We start from the raw sequence: 16,685 nt of genomic DNA on the forward strand, positions 1-16,685 counted from the left end.
TTCTTGATGAACGTAAATGAAGGCAACAGCAGTTTACCGATGTTCAAATCTAATAAATCGATTAAGACGACAAATCAAGGTAACAAACAATGCCTGAGGGAATTGCATGAACTCCATAAGACCGGTTTCGTCGACAGAGTAAGGGTCCCTTGCTATACATACATCATTCGCCATGCTAATCAACATACAGTCAAAATGTTACAATCGACAATAGGACACTATAGGTAAGATAACAGATTAGGCTTTTCTAGTATCTATAGATCTAAGACTGCTTAAACATGTCGCTAGTTAGTTGAGACACGGCGCTAGACATATCGGATCGATCAACAAATTCGTGCTGGTAAACATTATATAGTGTTGATATCAATCGTTCTTCGTCATAAATCTTTTATAGCAGTTTTTGTGTAAAAAGTACACCCCTACGAAATTTGTATGTATAGTGTGAGGCAAAATGGTACTTTGGCACACCAATTTATAAAGTTTTGATTTCCCATTCTTTATTTTATGCTATACGTCCTTTCTGGAATCATGTCTTTCCCCAGAAAAGATCGTCAATTTCGCACGCCTTGATGACGTCATTTACCAGATAGAAGGCGCGGTTGTATCCCTGCTCTATTAAAAGTTCCCAGCACTTTCAGAATCGTCATTCTGTAGGGTAGTATAGAAATAATTTATGTTCCGTAAGTACGTAATCTTGATTCCCGTATGACAGAGGGATGGTGACCATCTTATTAGATTTTAATTTCCCAAATATTTTGTGCAGTAAAAAATCAAACGTTTTCAACCGTTTGCTCAACATGTGTTGGAAATGACGATGCCTACATTTTAATCACGTGGTGATGGAAATCACATGACAGATTCAACTTAAACCCGTATCCCGGAACTACCGTATTAGTCCCTATATGTCTTATTTGTCATATTTTTATAAAGCTAGCACCTTTTTGTTCTTGAATAGCTGAGTCTGTCCACATCCATGTCATTAGAAAATTATACTAATAATAGTTTTAATGTGTTTGTTTCGTTACAATATTTGAACAAAAATGATTTACAAGCTAAAGCAACGTCAAAAAATAATAACGGATATTAAATGGATACAGAATCGACAATAACTCGGATTATACGAGGAAATATTCTTTCTTCTTATGACAGTGACAAGTAAAATTATGATCAATGACAAACGACTAGTTTTGTAATAGCTTTTTACTATGAGATCTGTTGAATTATGAATCAAAAGTCACCGAAACTTTACATGACTATATATATAAATATATTGACTTTAAAGTTATTAATCATTGTGTTCAACAGGACTGTACCTTTTTAAACACTTTTAAATGAAAAGAAGGCATTTAATACTTTAAGACCTTAGATTGATTTGGCTATTTCTTTTAGGTCCCTTTTTGTTTTATAGCTTCTCACGTATTTACGTACTTATTCATCCTTGGTTTTTTTAAGTTTTGTGTTGGATCCTCACTGTAATAAGAAGTGATAAGATTGCAAATGATACATCTATCCACCAAAGACCAAGTGAAGTACATGCTAACGACTATAGTCATCGTACTGTCTTCAACAATGAGTCTCTCACAAGTAAAAAATCCATATCCTTTTTGCCTGTAAGTATATTTATGTAGTTGGAGATTACCGGAAAACTGTAGAAGTTTATATTGATGTTACCTTTTTTGTATTTGCTTAAAGAAATAAAAGACAAACTATTTTAGCATAACAATCATCAGGTTTGTTTCAGAATACACGTTATAAAGCAAAAAATTTAAATCTTTTGTGAGCATTAAAAACCCCAAGGATATAGACAGAACAGTCAAAATCTTAGGTCAGTGCTGCCCGAGGAAGCTGTAGCCTTAGTTTCTATTACAATTTACAAAATGCATGACCTAGAAATGTATACACTTTCATTGTCAGCAAACATAATTAGTTATTTAGATATAAGAAGATGTGGTATGAGTGCCAATGAGACAACTCTCCATCCAAGTCAAAATTTATAAAAGTAAACCATTATAGGTCAAAGTACGTTCTTCAACACGGAGCCTTGGCTCACACCGAACAGTAAGCTATAAAGGGCCCCAAAAATTACTAGTGTAAAACCATTCAAACGGGAAAACCAACGGTCTAATCTATATCAAAAACGAGAAACGAGAAACACTTATGAACCATATCAACAAACGACAACTACACATATTTCTATTAGTCCACATATTTCTATTCTAAATAGTGAATGTAGGAAAATTTTTGCTCGCAAAAAGGGAATTTTGACATTTTATCAGATCATGTAAGAATTCACAATGGCAATGAAAGCTTAAAGATTTATAATCAGTCTGCATTTACTTGTGAAAATAATGCCCCTTGGGATGAAGAAACTTGGAAAATATCAACTGTTAAAATGCATAGTATAACTATTAAGATTCTTATAGTAGAAGCATATTGATAAAATGCATTCAGCCGAAATATAAATTCTACAGTGTAATAAATATTAGATAAAACGTTATAGTGAACAGTTGCACGGCTTAACGATCACTTCTGAACAATCAAATGATTGGAAAATGGTCAAATTGGCTTTCTGTAGCTTGAATATCTTTTTTTTTAAACATTCAGCAATCATGGAACATTTCCTCACTTGACCATTACAGCATGAGGAACGAAGAACAAATACTAGCGACCATTACAACATAACATGCATAAAGAACGAAAACAAATATTAGCGCCCAGTAGAGACTACCAATAAAATGATATACGTACTTTAAAATCATACACTTGAATTTTGGTTCATGTTTGATAGTTTTATTCTGATGAAAAATGATAGAAATTATGCATTTATATTTATCACGTGGTTCTCCATATTCCAGCCTTAATTTTCACTGAAATAAGATCACGTATAAACACACGTATCCCTTACCTATCGTACGATCGATTTGAGTTATCTTTCATGGTTTTGATATTGACAATTCTTTTTTCAATATACTTTGCAGATGAACTCTCCATTACCTTTATTTTACATGCTTATTTTTTTCGTTATCCAATGTTCTTTCTTTCTTCCTTTCTTTCTTTATCTTTTTATTTATATTTTTGTGTGGAAAACATTTCTTAGAAGAATATTTTTCTAACAATTTCAGAAAAGTTAAAATCAGTGTTTGTCAGAATAACGCTTCTAAATAGAACATAATATTAATTTCTATAGAAAAGTTTTTTCCATTTATTATAAAATGTATAGATGAAAAATTCCCTATGTAGGTTGTATTTTAACAGGGATTTTTCTGTGTTGTTTTGTTTAATGGGAATGTTGTTCAAGTCCAAAACAAATACTAGCAACCTTTGCACATATAATCCGGCTGGCCACGTTATTACCGGAGACCTCAACATTGTCGATAACACTTCCCTGCGAAATTTGTTATCCAAAGGTCCGAAATATCGTGAGCCTAAATCCATCAATTGGAAATACAACTTCAAAATACTGATGGATTCAGTCGAGGATTATGCCAGGCAATGGGCTAAACGCGAGAAAGAAGACGTAGATACTCTTTCCGAATGGATTAAGGCTGTGAGGTCGTTGATACAAATCCGAATTAAGAAACTAAATGGGCATATCAATACCCACGCTACATCAATTTTTAAAGACCCAAATGTTGCAAAACACTTGTCCTACCTCCATGACAAATATGTTGTTGTCCCCGCAGATAAAGCCTTAAACAACATCGTTTTTGTGTGTAAATATCATTACATAAACTGATTGATAAATGAATTAGGTATTGACAATTCACTTGGAAACTCAACATATACCCTCACGACACTTACCAAAGAGGAAATCCTAGATAATCATAGGTCTGTTCTATGTTCCTTTGGAATTTCAACCAAAGACGAAGAACTGGATCTTCCATCACTGTATTGGATACCTAAACTACATAAGTGTCATTACAAACAACGGTACATTGCTGGGTCTTCCAAGTGCTCCACGAAACCTCTTTCTAAATTATTAACATCTATTTTATCAGCAATCAAAGCCGGGCTCCAAAGTTATTGTGAAACTGCCTATTCTAGAGGTGGCGTGAATCAGATGTGGATACTAAAAAATTCCAAAGATCTTTTAGAGTACATACAATCTAAGACTCTCTCATCTTGCAATAGTATTAAAACATTTGACTTTTCTACACTTTACACAAGTATTCCCCATTCCAAACTAAAAGACAAATTGAACGAGTTGGTATTACTTTGTTTCATTAAAAAGAATGGCGAACGTAGATACAAGTATCTTGTCTTGGGGAGGGATAAATCCTACTTTGTAAAGAATCACTCTGATTCAAACAAAAAATTCTCTGAAACTGACATTATCAAGATGCTTGATTTCTTGATTGACAACATATTTGTTACGTTTGGAGGACGTGTTTTTCAACAGACTGTCGGAATTCCAATGGGAACCAATTGTGCCCCTCTTCTTGCCGACTTGTTTCTTTATTATTATGAGGCTGACTTCATACAGGAGCTTCTTAGGAAGAGAGATAAGAAGTTAGCAATATCCTTTAACTCTACGTTCCGCTATATAGATGTTCTCTCACTAAATAATACAAAATTTGGTGACTATGTTGAACGAATCTATCCCATCGAACTAGAGATAAAGGATACTACAGATACAGTTAAGTCTGCCTCATATCTTGACTTACATCTAGAAATTGACAATGAGGGTCGGTTGAAAACAAAACTTTACGACAAAAGAGATGATTTCAGCTTCCCAATTGTGAACTTTCCATTTCTATGTAGCAACATTCCAGCAGCGCCTGCATACGGAGTATATATCTCCCAATTGATACGATATTCCCGGGCTTGTATTTCCTATCATGATTTCCTTGATAGAGGATTGCTGCTCATAAGGAAGCTATTAAACCAAGAGTTCCAAATGGTGAAGTTGAAGTCATCCCTTCGTAAATTTTACGGACGCCATCACGAGTTGGTTGACCGTTATGGAATAACCGTTTCACAGATGATATCGGATATGTTCCTTATGTCGTAACTACAATACCCTTCCCTTTTCACGAATGTGACTTACCGAATTAGACTATTTACCGGATTTGTAATAACATAAGCAACTCGACGGGTGCCACATGTGGAGCAGGATCTGCTTACTCTTCCGGAGCACCTGAGATCACCCCCAGTTTTTGGTGGGGTTCGTGTTGCTTAGTCTTTAGTTTTCTATGTTGTGTCATCTGTACTATTATTTGTCTGTTTGTCTTTTTATTTTTGGCCATGACGTTGTCAGTTTGTTTTCGATCTATCAGTTTGACTGTCCCTCTGGTATCTTTCGTCCCTCTTTTACAACAAAACATGCACAAAGAACGAAAACAAATACTCGCCCATTACAACTTAAGGAAAGAAAACAAATACTAGGGACCATAACATCATAACATGCATAAGGAAGAAAAACAAATACAAGCGACCATAACAACATAACATGCATTAGGAAGGAAAACAAATACTAGCGACCATAATAACATAACATGCATTAGGAAGGAAAACAAATACTAGCGACCATTACAACATCAGGAAAGAAAACAAATACTAGAGTCCATTACAACATCAGGAAAGAAAACAAATAATAGCGCTCATTAGAACAAAACATGCATAAACAACGAAAACAAATACTAGTGACCATTACAACATTATGAAAGAAATCAAATACTAGGAACCATTAAAACAGCAGGAATGAAAACAAATACAAGCGACCATAACAACATCATAACGAAAACGATCACAATCGAACATTACAACACAAGGAACGAAAACAAATACTACTAGTCTAGCGACCATCACAACAACAGGAACGAAAATAAATACTAACGATCATTACAACACAGGAAAAGAAAACAAATAGTAGTGACCATTACAACATAAGAAACGAAAAAAAAAAAATACAAGCGATCATTACAACATCAGGAACGAAAACAAAACCTAACGCCCATTACAGTTGAAATCATCCCTTCGTAAATTTTACGGACGCCATCACGAGTAGGTTGAGCGTTATGGAATATCCGTTTCACAGAAGATAGCGGATATGTTTCAAATGTCGTAACAACAATCCCGTTCCCTTTTCCCCGAATGTGACCTACCGAATTAGACTTATTACCGGGTTTGTACTAACATGAGCAACACGACGGGTGCCATGTGTGGAGCTGGATCTGCTTACCCTTTTGGAGCACCTGAGATCACCCCCAGTTTTTGGTGGGGTTCGTGTTGTTCAGTCTTTAGTTTTCTATGTTGTGTTTTGTGTACTATTGTTTGTCTGTTGGTCTTTTTCTTCTTTAGCCTAAGCGTTGTCAGTTTATTTTCGACTTATGAGTTTGAATGGTATATTTCGCCTCTCTTTTACAACATCAGGAACGAAAAAAAATACTAGCGACCATTAGAACATAAGAAACAAAAACAAATACTAGCGACCATTGCTACATGAGGAACGGTAACAAATGCTGGCGACTATTACAACATCTGGACCGATAACAAATACTAGCGATCATCAAAAATAAGGAACGAAAACAAAACCTAGCGACTTTATAACATAAGGAACGAATACAACAACTAGTGACCATTACAACACAAGGAACGAAAACAAATACTAGGGCCATTACAACATAAGCAGCGAAAACAAAAACTAGTGACCATTACATCATACTGATCGAAAATAATTACTAGTGACCATTAAAATATCAGGAACGATAAAATAAAAAAAAATACTAGAGACCATTACAACAAAAGCAACGAAAACAAATACTAGTGACCATTACAACATAAGGAACGAAAAAAAAATACTACCGACCATTACAACATAAGCAACAAAAACAAAATTTATCGACCATTAAAACATAAGCAACGAAAACAGATACAAGCGAACATAACAACATAAGGAACGAAAAACAAAACTTAAAGCTTAAAAGTTTGAAAATATGTGCACTTGAACTTATGCTGTTCGGCAGTAAAGTATATGATAAGGGCAAAAAAGGGGATAGCTGTACGGAAAATACAAAAATGTCGATACGTCCGTTCAAAATGCGAACTTTTAATAGTGTGCAACATGTAAGTACAACATCAAGATCCCTATAAGTTAAAGAAAGATTGCAATAATTATTTTAGAAGCCCGTAGGTTGCAAGGCAAAGTTTCTGCCATTTTACCCTCTTTTCCAAATTTCCTTACCTACATCCTGGTCAACCCATTGAGCATTACCAGGTGTTCGGTTTATTATCATGTTTCTGTCCCTTATATGCATGAAATATTTGCCAATGGATTAATAAAAAATCAACCAATAAAAATTATAATGATAATATATATATACATATATATATATATATATTAAAAAAGATATATTTTCCCGATGTAACTTTATCAATTTCCACTTATTTGCACCTAAGATCTACTAGTAATGGATAATAAATAATTTCCTTATGGAGATTTATTACAATTTTTAATTTGACAATAATAACATGATTTTTAATTGGCTTGTTTTGTTAGCAAGATAAATTATTCAATCATTGTAACTGTACAATTATGATGTTTTGCTTGTCAGTTTCAATTCCTAGGACGCTACAGACATAATTAAAAGAATGCCGATAATTCATCAATGTCTGAATGTGCGAAACATTTTATATAATAGTTCTTCTCTAGATAACTTATAGAGCATAAATGACAAACATGCGATGTGCATTTCACCTTATATATAATCACAAATACATGTCTTTTGAAAAACAGGTGCATTTTATGATTATTTCGTTGTTTTTTTCTTTTAGTTTTGTTATTACATTGTATTTTAACGACGCTAGATTAAAACTGACGAGGAAAGGTAACACCCGGTCACCGAAACCTTTATTATTGTGAAGCCTAGGTGGTCGTGTGGTCTAGCGCGTCGGATACAGTGCAGGCGATTTGGTGTCACGATATCTCAGTAGCATGAGTTCGAATCCCGGCGAGGGAAGAACAAAAAATTTGCGAAAGCAAATTTACAGATCTAACATTGTTGGGCTGATGTTTAGACGAGTTGTATATATATACTGTAAAAGCAGAAATTTTCGTGGAGGATTTAATTTCGTTTATTTCGTGGAAAGAATATATCCACGAAATTAAAACCCCCACAAAATTTTAACCAACATACATTATCACTTCCATTTACTGGAAACCAAGAAATTAAATCCCCATGAAATCTTATATGGAGACAAAACCACGAAATTTTAACCCCACGAAAATTAATGTTTCTACAGTAGTCAACAAAATTACGTAACGATACACAAGTTTGAACTCCAATATATCATAAAATATGATAAATAGGAAAAACTGTTAAATTATCTAATGAAAAACATTCCTTTGCAAAACCAATGCATATGATTAAAAGAATCTGACCAAATTGGAAAGTGAGAAAATACCATGTTATTGAACACAGGGGTCAAATTTATTTTGCGGAAAATGACGACAAAAGTCGGCACTTAATTTCGAAGATGAGAATTAAAGTATTCAAATATCTTCAAAGGAATTCAAAAAATTTTAAGCAGACCATGTTTACGTTTAAAGTTTTAAGTTTTGAATTTTTGGGTGAAAATACGAATTTTGAATTAACAAAAGTTGCAAATTTGCCTTAAATCACTGGTTTTGATAAGAAAATATCATTGTGTAAATATTAGACCATTTGGGCAATTATTTACCTGTGTACAGTGTATCCAATTTCATTATATATGGAAAATACATTGCCTTGTGTCGTTTCTTTTGTTGACTAGTATTATTTAAGTCTAAAAAATTAAATCCAACAGTGTTAGAATTAGATTTGTATGCTGACAATTTTTTTTTCCCTCAACGGGACTTGAACTCACACCTTTGATACATATAGATTATAACATGGCATTTTTCATATCAGACCCCTTATCAGCCCTAGGTCATGATATCAGCCCGAGAGCCGACAGGCTCGAGTGATGATTTTGACCATGGGTTGATAAGGGGTCTGATATGAAAAATGACATGTTATGTTCTTTTTATCATATACTTCAGCAGAAGCCATACAGACATGAAAACGTTTTTAAAACTTTATAAAATTCATTTATTGTATTATTTGTTTTGCGTTTTTTAATAATATATTTTCCTGTTTCCTAATATTCCTTCTGTAATTCTACTTGGCTATTTTTTTCACTTAAATGTACCACTGAGGTTTATTTTCCGGAATTTGCAGAATGACGTCGAAATGCTTTGCGATTACGTTAAAGAAAGGCATGCGATAATAACCGGAAGCAGTTGATATAAACCGGAAACAGTTGATATATACCGGATGCAGTTGATAACAAAAGTCATATCACACGGCTAAGACAATTCTTCACTCGACCACATCCGCTATATTAAAATATGATTCAATAGTCGTAGTGTTACCTTGTCATGTAAAGCGAATCTAGAGATAATTTTTGGGGCCCTTTATAGCTTGCTGTTCGGTGTGAGCCAAGGCTCCGTGTTGAAGACCGTACTTTGACCTATATTGGTTTACTTTTATAAATTTTGACTTGGATGGAGAGGTGTCTCATTGGCACTCATACCACATCTTCTTATATCTATAGACATAAGACATGTGTTTTAAGATTGTGTAGATGTTATACTATTAATTTATACACAATGTATTTTTATTTGTCAGCAATCTAACTCAATAATTTTTATATACATATAGAAGTCTATAAAAAGGACCAACCAGCAAATTTAATATGTACCGGATCGTCTAGAATAGACGATACTGCGCAGATTAGGAATAAGTTATATAAGTCTAAAGATTTGCACAACGGTACTAAAGTAAGATGTTGACACGATTTTATTACATCATCTTCGTATATTACCATCTTATATTAGTACCGTTGTGCAAATCTTTAGACATATATACATGTATATATATATATACCATTTAGAAGTTATCCAGTCGCTTTATATGAAAGGGTTAAACAAAAGATTATCCCGTTCATTTGAGAATTGGGTGCTTCTAAATCTTTTGTAGCTTTTTGGGGATATAAAACGTAGACTGAAGAATATTGATGCTATTCATATTAAAATTGTATTCAAATTTAACACTTTCATCGCCCTTTTTAAAAAATGGCGAAAATGCAAAGGAGGCAATAAAAAGCATAAGTCAAAATAAGACTAAAAACACCATGAAGTAAGAAAAAACGACGAAAAGACAATTTCATGAAACACTTGACAGGAAAACAAAAGTGAATCCCACCACAAACCGGATATGGAATCAGGTGTTCCTTAACGCGATTATGGCCACTACAAGTATAACATATCCGTGGTTATTTATAACACAGATATTCCTTAACGACCAACCATGGCATGATGTCGTTCGTAATACCTTCAAAGAAAAGACTTCATTTTTACAATTTGAAACCCTTTGTTCCAAGGCTTCCAGCAAAAATGCAAACATCTATCAAGGAAATCGTGATTGAAAGGGCAAGTTCCTGAATATCGTAGCAATTGTGAGATATCTTCTCCATTTAGAGGCGCTGCTGGAATATTTCTGCAGAGAAATTAAAAGTTAAAAACGAGAAAATTGTAAATATTCTAGTTGTCCACCAATCCTCATTGTCAGTTTGGAAATGCTATTCAAGATATGCAGCTGACTTAATTATATCTGTGATATCCTTTAGGGAGCTACCATTTGATTTTTATGGGGGCTAGGATGAAAAATTTTGTCCTGCATTTTTTTTTAGTTGTAATCTCTGTCCTGCCTTTTTATTTTTCACTCTGTTCGGTCCTGCCTTTTTTTTAAAGTTTATCCTGACTTTTTTTTTACCTAAATTGTCATCCTGACATTTTTTTTTTTGCAAGTGTCTCATCCTGCCTTTTTTTTACTCAAAACTCCTGTCCTGCCTATTTTTTTCAAATTTCATTAATGTTTTCAGTTTCAGAGAGCTTTTTGTTTAAATCAGAGTGGGTTTTTACAAAGTATGAATAGTCACTTCCTCAAACAAATGCAGAAGGATAGGACTTTATATTTAATGTACACCTACAGATCTTGGGACTTTTTACTCTCCCCATCTGATTCACACCTAATCTAGAGTAGGCACTTTTACATTTACTGTCACGACCGGTATATTTAACTACCGTAAATAAAGCAAAAACTTAAAGGCCAATGGCAAATATGGCAACAATTTTTCGATGTTTAAACATGTTGAAACATTATTATAATAGAAAAAATATTTGAAATAAGATTAATAAACTTTATATTAACGAAAACATTTATAAAAAAAAATTGACGCTTATCTTGGTTTTTTTTTTTTGTTTTTTTTTTGCTAAATCTTTTGTTGGTTTCACTTCTATTTATTCATACATATCCTACACCAAATGTAAGTTATTCTTGTATGTATTTTTCCTCCCCGCGGGTATCACCAACAGGTAGTCAGCATTTCTGTGTTGACATATATTATCATGGACATGGTCATACTTATAAATTAACTGTTTACAAAACTTTGAATTTTTCGAATACTAAGGATTTTAACCCAGGAATAGATTACTTTAGCTGTGATTGGCAAAACTATTCAGAATTTCGAGATCTCAATACTATTTAAATTCGTACTTTTTTTTTCTTTGAACTTTTTTGATTCGAGCGTCACCGATGAGTCATTAGTAGACGAAAAGGGCGACTGGCGTACAAAATTACTAATCCTGGTATCTATGATGAATTTATATATGTGGGCAGCTGCAATCACGGCCCAACACAATGACTTATATATCATGGAAACTAATAGATGATTTACAAATAAACAAAACACGGTTTTATTCACGCGTTGAGAGAGAAACTGTTTGAATTTGCTGCTTAAAACATAAAATTTAAAATAGGATCACAAAATATATGGTGAAAACGACAAACAACAAGGCAAGTCATGGTCTAAAGAAAAAAAGTCGAAAATAAAGACAAACAAAAGTTGTGATTTATAAGCACAAAATCCAAGAATACTGAAATGAACTCAGGGGTCAAGGAACGATGAACAGTATCCCGTCCACTATCAACTCAGGGGCCAAGGAACGAAAAATAGTATCCCGTCCACTATTAACTCAGGAGCCAAAAAGTGAAATGAATATTTGATAATGAACAAATGGTGTCTAGATTGTAGGAACTAAACTTTCATCAAATTAGGTAGACTTTCCTGGGTTCAAATATCCCTGATTTTTTTTTTTCGTGAATATACCTGCATTACAGTTCCTTATTAGTCGGGTGCCTTTGACGGCTTAATTCAGTGGCAGACTGTCCTTTACCTGAAAAAAAAACACGCCATAAAATCGCAGAGCGCTTTTCTGGATGTACCTTCACAAGCCAAGTAATTGAAAGCCAAGGATGTATAACAACCGAAACAGTTGAAGACACAAAAAGGACCTAATAAAAAGAGCCAAATCCATCTAAGGTTAACTTTGCCTGAGGGAGTTGAAACCTTGGTTTAAAATCTATACACAGACAATTTTAGAAAGGTTATGAATCATGTCAGTCCCGAAGTACTGACTACTGAGCTGATGTCACACTCGGGGACTCATAGTCCACCAGCAGAGGTATCGACCCCGTGCTATAAACAATGAAAACAATACGTTATAAATTTCATGCGTCCGAAGTGCTTTTCTAAATTTTGAAATGATCAATAGTGGCGTTTTATCGTGACTGTTCTTTTTTTTCAGTTATATTGGAGGTCGTACATATATCACACTAGGGTCAGTGAAATTTCAATATTTAATTTAATTGACAATGTAACAGTTTCGTGTGCATTATTACAGCAAAGCATGTCGTATTTAAACAAGTAAGCAATTTGTACAGGGTGGAAAATAGATCAAAACTGAAATTTTGAAATTTTGTTGACACATTGTTAGTAATTACCGAAAAAATTAATAAGACGGGCATTTTTAACCGAATTAAATATTATATCGCTGAAATATAGTTTATATGATTTTTCTTTTAAATGCAAATTAGTTCATTTTGGTTATGTATGTTCTTCGATTTTCAAAATATTACATTTTTTTTATTATTTTGTATGAATATATCTTCAACCTCGATAACTTTTTGACATTAAAGATATTTGTAAAACCGTTGAAAATTTGCTACGTAATATTATTAAGCCTCTTTGATATTCATAAATCAAAATTTCCTTCAATTCTCTGGTATTTAACTTCGTTAATAAAACAGATTATAAAGCTATTAGCCAACATGGCAACATTTCGATAATTTTACGTTACAGTAGAACAAATGTACAGTATGAGTTTTGTAAACAAGACTTTACTGGACACATGTTTGTAAAATACGATGTTACATTTTTTAATACCTGATTTTTTTTTGTACTCGCTTGAGAGGGTTTAGAATTTAATTATTAAGTTTTAAAAAAAAGTGCAAGATTGCACTTAAATTTTGATCGAAAATATATTTGTTACAACAAGCTAATGGTTTGTTATTAATTATTCATGCATTTTGTACAGCACATTTGTGTTATTTTAAAATTTTTCCGAATGTTCTTTATATTCTTCTGGTCCCAAAACGACTAAAATTTCAAAACATGTATACGATCTGATGTCGGTAATGTTCCATTGTTGCGTAATTCCTTCCTTTCTATCAAGAATTATAAATATCGATGTACAGAAACTGTTATATATCTTTATTACAGATAAATATTGTATTGTACTATTATCCAATAAACTACAATTTAACAATTATTATTATTGACCGAAGCTGCAGTCTTCCATTTTCAACATTTTGAAATTGACAGTGAGCAGATCACGTTGGGTAAAATAAACACGTAATTAGATTTTTGATAGATTAAATTTTCTTGGTGTGTTGATCTCTATAATGGCATTTGACAAGGAATCCTTTTTGATTGCTTTGCTTTGGGGACTACTGAAATACAACTACATTTATTTGATAAATTTCTATGCTGCGATTGTAATGGCATTTTTGGAATTAGAAATATGAGAAATGAGACTGCTTTTATATGTGATTAATAAATAATGAGATAGGTTTTGAGATTATATATAACTAAATGTCAAACATTATATTCTTGTTAACAAACAATGCGAGGTGTCGATACAGGTAGGGTGTATATCTATTTTACCTAAATGTTCTTAGATTTCTTTTTTTGTTTCTCATGTTGTGACTGTAACATCGGTTAGATCGCAACTGTTTTTCTACACATAATCAAGGATTAACTTGTAAGTAAAACTCACTTTGCGTGAACATATTTTGTACCATTCATTTCATTCGGTTGAACAATAAATGTCTGTTGAAGGTCCAACGATAATTGTAACAAATGATAATATTTATTAGTAATCCTTAAAACCATATGAAGCGAGTTTGAAGCAATGACTGTATATATGCTAAACTGAGTCCTCTTTGCACGTATTTTTACATTTATTACGAATTAATTACATATGATCGACAAAAAAAATTTCACTCATTGAAAATTTCCCTGCTAAATAACTTTCGTGTTTATTTTTGCCGAAGTTTACCAAACGTGACATTAATAAACAATCAACACAAAATCACGGATCACGTGAAAAATAAGAGAAATGACAGAATGCAATCGTGCGATTTTGTTTTATATATTTTCAATACGTTTCTATTTGTTAATTTAACTTTGTCATACAGTTGTTGAATGATGTAATGTATCAATTTTTCTATCAGAATCAATTAAAACTATCTAACTTCCACGTTTGTTAACCTTTTCTTTCATCACGGTTTTCCCTCGCACTTGTGCTGTGCAATTGCCAAAGTACTCACGAGAGGTCTCGTGGTTAAGGTCACTGCATACGAAAAAGCTATCGGTGAATTAAGACTACGGGAAGAAACCAATTCAATAGCAGACTGCAGTACATTTCTGGAGATTTTGATAAGATAAAGGATTTCTTCTAAAAGAAAGTCCGTGTTCATGTGTTGTATAGTAAAACTTAGCCATTCAAGTATTCAAAACAAATTAAATCTTTTTTTTTTCTAAATTTGAAGTATAATATGACTCTAATAAGTGAGGATAACATATTAACCTATATTTTTTTTTCCAAACACAACATATGCCGTGACTTTATAACAACTACTCCGAAGTACAGCCACCGGATTTAGTTAGTTATCATTGGTCTTTTGTTCGAGGTGTTGTCTTTGACTTATGATTTGTTATCAATGATATCCCCTTCATAGATTCTCACTGGTTTTACTAATACTATTTAGCTTCTACCTGATTAAAAACAACAGTCCATACTTTTGGTTTAAACTGAAAAATGCCGCCAAAAACTTCTGCATATTTATATTTTACATCCACTTTCAATGTGTTTTCTATCTGCAGTGTTTCTTATAACCCAACAATTCAACACAATTGTTGGACGTCTGAAAAAAGGAAGTTGTGATTTTTTTTTTTTTATTTTCGTGTTGTTGTTGTAGAAGACGAAATTCCCTACACTCGTTGAACTAATTTGAAAATGTACACATATAACAACGCATATGAACATTAAGAAACTGTCTTGATTTATTTTCTATTAATGGCTTTGTGTTAAATTTCTTTGCTAATGACTGTTTATAACTAGCATCCTCATATCATTAAAGGTTTATAAATTAGTGTAAAGTTAAATCTTAACCTCATGCATCCAAATAAGAATCTTACATAAAATGATATGTGTATGTTTAACAGGTGTTTGATGTAGATATTGAAGGTGTAATAAGTTTAGATAATTGATCGAATAGCGAAATTGCGATGAAATCGAAGTGAAAAGGGACAATTCCCCCACTATCGAAAGTAGAATGTGAGAAACCTAACGAGGATTTGATAATTATGCTTTTAAGATAAATGCTAATCAACTTACGTTTACATGACAAAGTTTCAGTGCAACTATGTGAACAAATACAAAAAGGTATCGTTATAACATTGCGTACCGTCAGAAAAGTTTGAAGAAACTAAAAAACCAAACATCAAAGAAAACTATGTGAACAAATACAAAAAGGTATCGTTATAACATTGCGTGCCGTCAGAAAAGTTTGAAGAAACTAAAAAACCAAACATCAAAGAAAGAACACTATTTTACAGTGTGAATCAAAGAAGCAAGCACCTACTAAACAATACACACAAAGTGTGAATCAAAGAAGAAAGCACCTACCAAACAATACAAACAAAGTGTGAATCAAAGAAGCAATCACCTACCAAACAATACACACAAAGTGTGAATCAAAGAAGCAAGCACCTACCAAACAATACACACAAAGTGTGAATCAAAGAAGCAAGCACCTACCAAACAATACACACAAAGTGTGAATCAAAGAAGCAAGCACATACCAAACAATACACACAAAGCTTAAGATGGAGTCAGTTTGAACATGGAAACATACTAATACCTGGTGATGATATGTAAAATAGTTTGCTTTAGATGAGAGGAATTTTCTGCTCGATATGTGGCACATATTTGGTAAGGCAAGGTTAAAATGGTATATGTCACCAATGAAGTTAATAATGCACTTCATTGAACAGAACATACCATTAGTCCTCTGGATACAGATAATCTGCAATAGTACCAATGAATTCTAAGAGATTCACTCAAATTTACACATATGGCCAAGTAATTTTGTGTACGCATCAACCGTCTTCGTACAAAATACTGCTATGAAACAAGGTTCTTGAGTAAAACCCCAGTTGATATATACACATTTCATATCCATTTTTTTTTAGATTTGTTA

At 33.0% G+C, this 16,685-nt stretch overlaps 1 protein-coding gene across 2 annotated transcripts in view; it reads left to right on the top strand.

Annotated features, from left to right (window-relative positions):
- The window catches only part of LOC127709271 (voltage-dependent calcium channel gamma-5 subunit-like), a 70,457-nt gene that overhangs the window by 38,399 nt on the left and 15,373 nt on the right, over positions 1 to 16,685 (top strand). Inside the window, exon 1 of one of the 2 annotated variants that reach the window (XM_052214699.1) lies at positions 14,040 to 14,063. The exons of the other annotated variant lie outside the window; for it this stretch is intronic. The gene's annotated coding sequence lies outside the window, so the exon portion shown is untranslated. Of the gene's footprint in view, positions 1 to 14,039; positions 14,064 to 16,685 lie in introns of those variants that run through there. 2 annotated transcript variants of the gene reach the window in all.

The sequence above is a fragment of the Mytilus californianus genome, unplaced genomic scaffold, assembly GCF_021869535.1.
Source record: "Mytilus californianus isolate M0D057914Y unplaced genomic scaffold, xbMytCali1.0.p SCAF_7, whole genome shotgun sequence".
Lineage (NCBI taxonomy): Eukaryota > Metazoa > Mollusca > Bivalvia > Mytilida > Mytilidae > Mytilus > Mytilus californianus.